Consider the following 8,608-nt stretch of genomic DNA (forward strand, 5'->3'; position numbering starts at 1 on the left):
ACAAATAATAATTGGACACTTATTATTAATATTGAAAGCCAATTGCAAAGTATGTATTAAAGAAAAAACTATGATCAGTAAACTGACAACGAAGGCATAAAGCCAACCTCAACCTTAAGAAGAAAAACTAAAGTAGAATCACACAACCCAAAAAAAAGGGACTTGGTTTAGAGCTAGAATGCTTGTTACAAATTTTTTTTTTTCAAATGATCTCTCTTCAATCTCAAAACCAACATCTTTGTCGACAACCTCCAAGGTCTCAACCTCCAATCGCTCCCTTCAAAAAAAGCATGCCTCTTTACCCAACACCACCATTAAATACACCCCCCCTTGTACGATGATAGCCACAACCAATAATGGGTGCCAAAACCTCTATTGTTTGCCTAGTTCTACTTTGATGGGAATACTAAATTTTGGATCCCAAAGAAACTATCCAATAATACCAAAAAAAACAACCTAAGAATTTGCAACGAAAAAAGATGAAACACTACAAGAACCCATCTTCTATGAGGGTTGTTATGTGAGGGACCTCAACTCCAAGTCTAATTTGACCTAGAGCCAACAATAGTTTCTAGCATCAAAATAATTTAACTGTGATATCTAGAATCTTCCATTGGTTATTGCGAGAGTAGTGTAGATTTCTTCCACACCTCAAAAGGTTGCTCCACAATGGTTTCCTTCAGTGTAGATTTCTTCCATACCTCAAAAGGTTGCTCTAATCTAATGAGGCTCTATCCAAGTTCAACCATCTAAGGCAACTCTTTACCATTATAGAAAAATGTTGCTGAAAGAAGCTAAAGAGTTTAACAAAGCTAAAAGTGTTGGAGGAAATGAAATTAGAAAAAAGAATAAAGCAAACCAGTTGGAGATGATACATAAGCATGAGCTAACGATTTGGTCCAAACCTCTTCAAGGAGAGCCTTTTTGCCTACCAAAGCCTTACACCCTAAAAGCCTTCCCCCAACTAGGAGCTACCTTGCATCCATAATCCCATAATCCGCAACTACATGGTGGCTTCAATCATGTGGTGACCAACATCCCAATGGGTTGACAATGAAATAGTGTGTTCTACCCAGGTGTTACACCATGCTAGTGTGCTTTTTTAATCCATCATTCATCTTGTGTTAGCCAATGCAACATTGTGCATAAATCCTCATCTAAGGTAACCCAATCCAAATGATCATCTTCTTCAATCTAACCTCGTGACATGGTGCATGCATCCCAGATGCATCTTTTGGATATCTAAACCAAACGTTGATTGCAATATGACTATTACAAGGTCGACTTAAAGCAACCCAAAGATCACTCTTAAATAGTTGATCTACTCAACTTATCATAATTGCTTCACCAATGGATGCTCGAACCCTTTCCACACCAATATAGCTAGGACAACCATGAAGCCATTCACACGAGCTACCATGATAGGAGAACTCAACATGTACATAAAGATTATTTATAATTATTGTTTAAAAAATACTACATCAACTACCAAAAACAAACAAGCCTAGTGAAACTCTAACATGGAGCATCATCAACACCTCCAGTCAAAGAGTCCTAAATGAAGTGCAACAATCTACAACCAAGACCATGTGATGAATGAGAACTCTCCTTATTCTGATGGTTGTGTGCATGTTCCTCCCTTGCCACTTGCTTTTTCTAACCTTTTTTTTCCTTACCACTTCTAGCTCCACATTCACTTACGTCAATGCTAATAAGAGCATTGGTGATAGACTCCTTCATAAGCCTCAAAAAACCAAAAGCATCTTAAAACACACAAAAAAAAAGTCCAAAGAAAATGAGAGCAAAAAATACTTACAAAATAAAAAGACAATTAAAAATGGGAATGGTCACTGAGGGAGCTTGTTGGTGGAAGGAGATTTTCTTGGCTGTTCTCTCTCTACTTGAACAATCTCTCTCTAACTATTGTCACCACCATCTTCGCCCACCATGACCCAACCCAGCCCCCAGTCCACACCATCCTCTCTCTCTCCCACCCTCTTCTCTCCCTCTCTCTCTCTCCTCTCCCTTTCCCTCTCCCACCCTTCCTCTCATTCTCTCTAGGAGAGAGTATGGTGTGGGCTATATCCACCTCTATATCATCCTCTCCTTCTCCCACCCTCTCTCTCTCTCCTTGTCCCACCACCGTCCAACCCACACCACCCTCCTCTCACCCTCTTCCCTCCCCCTCTCTCTTCTCTCCCTCTTCCTTTCCCACGCTCCCTCTCTCTCTAGGAGAGAGATTGTATTGTGGGCTATATCATCTCTATATCCTCCTCTCCTTCTTCCACCCTCCCTCTCTCTCTCCCTTTCACTCTCCCACCCTCCCTCACTATCCTTCTCCCACCCTCCCTCTCTCCTCTCTCCCTTCCTTTCACTCTCCCACCCTCCCTCTCTCCTCTCCCACCCTCTTCCCTCTCTCTCTCTCCTTGTCCCACCACCGCCTTGCCCACACCACCCTCTCTCTCCTTCTCCCACCCTCTTCCTTTCCCTTCTCTCTTCCCTTCCTTTCTCTCTCCCACCCTCCCTCTCTCACTCTCTCTATCTTTGTCTCTCTTTGCTAACACTCTCTCTCTTCTATTACCACCATCCATTTCTCTCCCTCTCCCACCCTTCCTTCCACTCTCCCACTCTCCCTCTCTATCCTTCCTCTTACCTCCTATCCTCCTTCCCTCTCTCGCTCTCTATATCCTCCTCACCCTCTCTATCCTTCTCTTACCTCTTATGCCTCTTTTCTATCTCGCTCTCCATATCCTCCTCTCTCTCTCTAACCATCTCTTTGTTCACTCTCTATCCTCCTCCCCTCTCTCGCTCTCTATATCCTCATCTCTCTCTCTCTCTCTCTCTCTCTCTCTCTCTCTCCATTTGACTCTCGATCTTTCTCTATCCCTCTCTCTTTCTATCCTTCTCTTTGCTAACACTCTATCTTTCTCTTAGCTCTCCTTTTCTCTCTCTATCCTTCTCTTTGCTAACTCTTCAATCCTCTTTGCTCACTCTCACCTTCCTCTCTCTCTACCCCTTCTCTTTGCTCTCTCTCTCTCTAAGTTCTTTTTTTTGTTTACTCTCTCTATCTTTTCTCTCTCTTCCTCTACGCTTCTCTCTCACTCTTTCAATCCCTTTCTTTACTCACTCTCTTTATCCTCCCTCTTTTCCCTTCTCTTTACTCTCGCTTCCTCTCTCTCTTTCTCTCACACTCACTCTTTGTCCTTCTCTTTGCTCACTCTCTCTATATTTCTTTCTCATTTCTCAAGAAAGCTTACACAATATAGAAAATATCGATTCTTTATTAGTTTGTAAGATATGTTGTATATAAACATCGTTGCATATAGGGGAATGATATCTTATTGCAAAACCCCAACATACGTTAATCTCGTCCTCTTTCTCTCTTTTTTAATATGAAAAATAAGATCATGACACAATCATAAACAATTGTTACAAATAAGATCATAACCCAATCACTTGAATATTCATAAATAAATATGTTTACTGTACTACAATGAAATCTTCATCAAGATACCCTCCACTATATCCTCTTCGAGATCAATACAAACAATGTTCATTCTTAATTTTTGTGCTACCATAGCACAACCTCCACATGCAACATAAAGCTCTACTATCACTTATCCTTGCTTTACATGACGTCTCAACAAGCTATCCCAAAAGTCGTATCCACACTGAGATCCACCTTTCAAAGAAAACATCTCTTAATTTCACTAAAAAATGTAAGGTCCTTATTTTGGAGCACATGAAGAGTTAACTCCATACCTCGTCATGTTGTTCCATCTGGTCATATGTCCCAATGCATCATGCTGCAAGGATCAATGATATAATCAAGTGAGGTTGTGTATGGTTTTGTCCAACTATGCTCGTGAAGGGAGCAGCGACGAGGGTATATATCTACATAAGAGTATGAGATGATTTTTTGTAGCAAAAAGTAATGCTCAATGGAAACCTCTATGGTTAGTGTTGCTTTCCTCTTGTCCAAAGGTCCTTCCAATCTACGTTGTACATCGCACATTCACGAGAGTGTCTAAGGAGAAGCTAGAGCCCTCTCGGCATGAGCTATAATGATTGCCACTTAATACACAATACTGATGATAATAATCTATTGTAACTTTATCACTTAGGTCTTCACGACCTCATTCACAAGATGGTCAAAATGCTTCCCCAGCATTCTTGACATAAAACAGTCATTTAAAAACAAGTCATAAATACAATTTCTAACGAACTCTCATCTTTCCACATTGTTCCACATCATTTCTCGTTATTCCACATTCTTCTACATCAATTCGCATTGCTTAATCCACATCCAATCATATGTATTCCCATCATCCTTCATCCATTATCATCTAGTCACATCATATTACATCTCATCACATCTATCCTCATCATATCTCATCCATTCACATCTACCCATATCCATATCACATCACATCACATTCATTTATTTAAGCAAGCTATCACTATAAGAACCTGCTTCCCGCTATCCTCATTGAATTCAATAAGGATAGCGTCAACACAAGGATGTCTTGATATGCGACATTCTTGAATGCTACGGTTAGATAGTGTAAATCTAATTAGTTTCAAAACTATTTTATAAAATAAAAGATCGCATTCAAAAAAGTAGGCAATTTAAGTTGACTCGCATTTATTAATCTCCTCCATCCATGCCACAACTCGATGATTGTCGTCCCACACCTACATCTTGTTTCTCACTCTGTGCCTTCTTTGATCATATTCTCGAACTCCTCGTTCATCCCATGCAATAACATCATCTTGAGTCACTTATCTAAGAGGATTATGGGATGAGTAGATGGAGCAAATGAACCTGCATCTATCGGTAACATAGCCATTCATATAAAATTTCCTTGCTAGCTTCTTGTACCTAAACTGCACTCTTCGTATAGAGGGGTTAGGCACAAGTCTGCACAAGGGAATAGGTGGCAAAGGAGTAGATTTTACCACATACAATGCACACACACACGTAATGCTTGGTAATCCAAAAGATACCTTATGTAAGATTTGATAAAAAAAAGTGGTTAAGAATTACCTTCACTTTGTTAAGACTGTCTTGTAAGAGTTCTAATCGTCGCAAGCGAGTTGCATGAGTCACCATGAAACTCTCTTCATTCTTACCTTCTTTTTCAATTCACTCATCCACCTCTCCTACTTCCTTAGTTTCTTTTTAATGGTTTTTGAAGAAGCATCTTTCTTCGAAGACTTAGCAACTCGACTTGGATTCCTTCGAGGAGGACTCCAATCATCATCCTCCTCTTACACTTTCTTTCTCTTCTTGGTACTTGTCACTTCTTGGCTTGCTTGCTTGGCAGGTGTGCTCTTTACACGTTTTGCACACTTCGGATGTGGGGTTTTCTTTTATGTGTTTGTAACAATCTAAACACAATGACATATACAAGACAGATTGCTCTCAAAAAAATCACTAAAAAAGAGCATAATTGGAAAGGTGGAAAGAGATAAAATAAGACTTACACAATCTCTGGCTGGCCACACAATGATGTATCCTTTAGTTTGATTTAACTTGTCGATATCACCATCTTCGAGGGGAAAAGGAAGAGGAGCTTTTCCAACTTCAACATCTTCTATCGACACGTCAACATGACCAAGCGGCAAAGCAATTCCATGGACAGTATCCACGATGGGGTCTACATGCAAAACAGTCCCAGTAGCTACCTTGGTATCACTGAACATCAAGAACACTTGTGTCCCTCTTTGGAATTGGGGAGACGCCATGACGACAAAGCAGTAGCACGAGAAGGAGATTTAACAAGGAAGAAAGATTCCTAAAAGATATAAGAAAGTAAAAGATAAAAATAGAGAAAAAAAGCAATAGATATAAATAGAGGGATAAATATAAATAGAGAAAAAAAGTATTAAATTAAAAAATTTAGGATTTTGAAAGAAGATAAAGAAGGAAGAAACAAAGAACAAGAGAGGAAGGAGAAGAAATAATGAAGAAAAGAGAGAAGGAAAAGGAATAGAGAGAGAGCGGAAAAAAGAGAGTTAAGGAAGGGTTGGTGATGAGAGAGAGAGAGAAAAGGAGAGTTTCGTGGTGAGGAGAGAGAGAAAAGGAGAGTTTCGTGGTGAGGAGAGAGAGAAAGAGAGTGTGTAGTAAGAGAGAGGGAGGGAGGGAGAGGGCTATCCTCTTAGGATTTTGGGTGGGAGAGAGTCTGTGAGAGAGAAGGAGAGAGTGCTATTGTTTTATGGGGGAGAGGTGAGAGTTTTGCTTTTTAAGGAGGGGAGGGGACGTTTTGCTGCTAGGAGGGAGGGGGGAGGGAGAGGGCGTTTTTCTTTAGGGAGGGGGAAGAGTGTGTTTAGCTTTAGGGGGGGAGAGGGCTGTCGTGTTTAGCTTTGGGAGTGGGGGAAGAGAGAGTGGCTGTCGCGTTTTGTTTAGGTGGGGGAGGCTCAAGCATTTAATGGAGGAGGGGGAGGGCACGTGCACCCCCCACTAAGGGTGACGGTCACCCTTAGTGGGGGGGGCGACCATCGCCCTTAGTGTCCCACCCCCCACTAAGGGTGACGGTCACCCTTAGTGGGGGGGGCGACCATCGCCCTTAGTGTCCCACCTCCCACTAAGGGAGACAGTCGCCCTTAGTGGGGGGTGTTCACACTCCCCCCACCAAGGGCGATCATCGCCCTTAGTGGGGGGGGGTGTGGGACACCCCCACCAACATGGTCGCCCTTAGTTGGTGGGGGGGAGGGGGGTCGCCAACTAAGGGGCGACCATTCTCCCCTCCCCTCCCCCCACCTACTAAGGCTGACCATCACCCTTAGTAGGTGGGGGGGCTCCCCAAGGGCAATGGTCGCCCTTAGTTGGTGACCCCTCCCCCCCCAGCCACTTAAGGGGCGACCCACCAACATGGTCGCCCTTGGTTGGTGGGGGGGAGGGGGGTGGCCAACTAAGGGAGACCATTCTCCTCTCCCCTCCCCCCACCGACTAAGGGCGACCATCACCCTTAGTAGGTGGGGGGGCTCGCCAAGGGCGACGGTCGCCCTTAGTTGGTGATCCCTCCCCCCCACCCACTTAAGGGCGATCGTCACCCTTAAGTGGGTGGTTTAGGGCGGTGGGGTCGCCCTTAGTGGGCGACCCCTCCCAGCCACCCACTTAACGGCAAACATCGCCCCTTAAGTGGGTTTAGGGGCGCGGGTCTCCCTTAGTGGCCAACCCGTCCCCCCACCCACTTAAGGGCGACGATCGCCCTTAAGTGGGTTTAAGAGGGGGGTCGCCCTTAGTTAGTGGGTCATGGTTCATCGTGAGGAGTCGCCCCCCCTTAGTTGGTGGGGGGCGGGTCGCCCCCCTTAGTTGGCAACCCTCCCCCCCCCAGCCACTAAGGTTCAATTAATTAATCAATCACACGTACGATGTTATTGTCCAACGTCGACTCCATGGGGTGATGGAAGGACATTGTTCTTATGTCACATTGCATATGCATTCTCTTATGCTAGGAAGTTGTGCCTAAACTACCCACTCTTTCCAAGCAATGCCTAAACTACCCACTCTTTTCAAGCACATCTTTACTTGGGGTTAAAATCAGTAACTTAAGAACTATACAATACAAGGATGTACTCTTTACTTGAAATAAAAATGGATGGAATCATAAAAAGAGATGGCAGAAAGGTTATAACTTAAAATTGGGATCACAGCAGAGATATAAAGGTTATGCAATCATTATATGAGAGTTAGTTATGGAATAATCATTAAATAAGAGTTAGTTTTACCCTTAAGTGGGTGTGAGGGTCGCCCTTAGTGGTGGGCGACCCCCACCCACTTAAAGGGCAACCATCGCCTCCTTAAGTGAGTAGGAAGAATTAGTTGGTGGGGGGGTTGCATCCTTAGTGGGTCATGGTTCATCGTGAGAAGTTGCCCTTAGTTGTTGTGGGAGGGGTCGCCCTTAGTTAGCAAACCCCCCCAGCCCCACTAAGGTTCGATCGCTTCTTGGTTTGGGGGGGATCGCCCATAGTGAGCGATCCCCCCCCTCCCCCCCCAAAACCACCTAAGAGTAACCAAACCTTAGTGGTTGGGGGGGTTCACCAACTAAGGGTGACCCGCCCCCCACCAACTAAGGGCGACTCCTCACGAGATGAACCATGACGACCCACTAAGGAAGAAAACCCCCACCAACTAATACCTCTCTCTCTCTCTCTCTCTCTCTCTCTCTCTCTCTCTCTCTCTCTCTCTCTCTCTCTCACACACACACACACACACACACGATCAATTAATTAATCAATCACATGTATGACGTTATTGTCCAACATCGACTCCATGGGGTGATGGAAGGACATTGTTCTTATGTCACATTGCATATGCATTCTCTTATGCTAGGAAGAAGTAATGCCTAAACTACCCACTCTTTCCAAGCAATGCCTAAAGTACCCACTCTTTTCAAGCAATGTGACATAAGAACACACACACACACGATCAATCAATTAATCAATCACATGTACGACGTTATTGTCCAACATCGACTCCATCGGGTGATGGAAGGACATTGTTCTTATGTCACATTGCATATGCATTCTCTTATACTAGGAAGTTATGCCTAAACTACCCACTCTTTCCAAGCAATGCCTAAAGTACCCACTCTATTCAAGC

This window comes from Cibotium barometz, chromosome 62 (genome assembly GCF_041138505.1).
Source record: "Cibotium barometz isolate CiBa-2024 chromosome 62, ASM4113850v1, whole genome shotgun sequence".
Classification (NCBI taxonomy): Eukaryota; Viridiplantae; Streptophyta; class Polypodiopsida; order Cyatheales; family Cibotiaceae; genus Cibotium; species Cibotium barometz.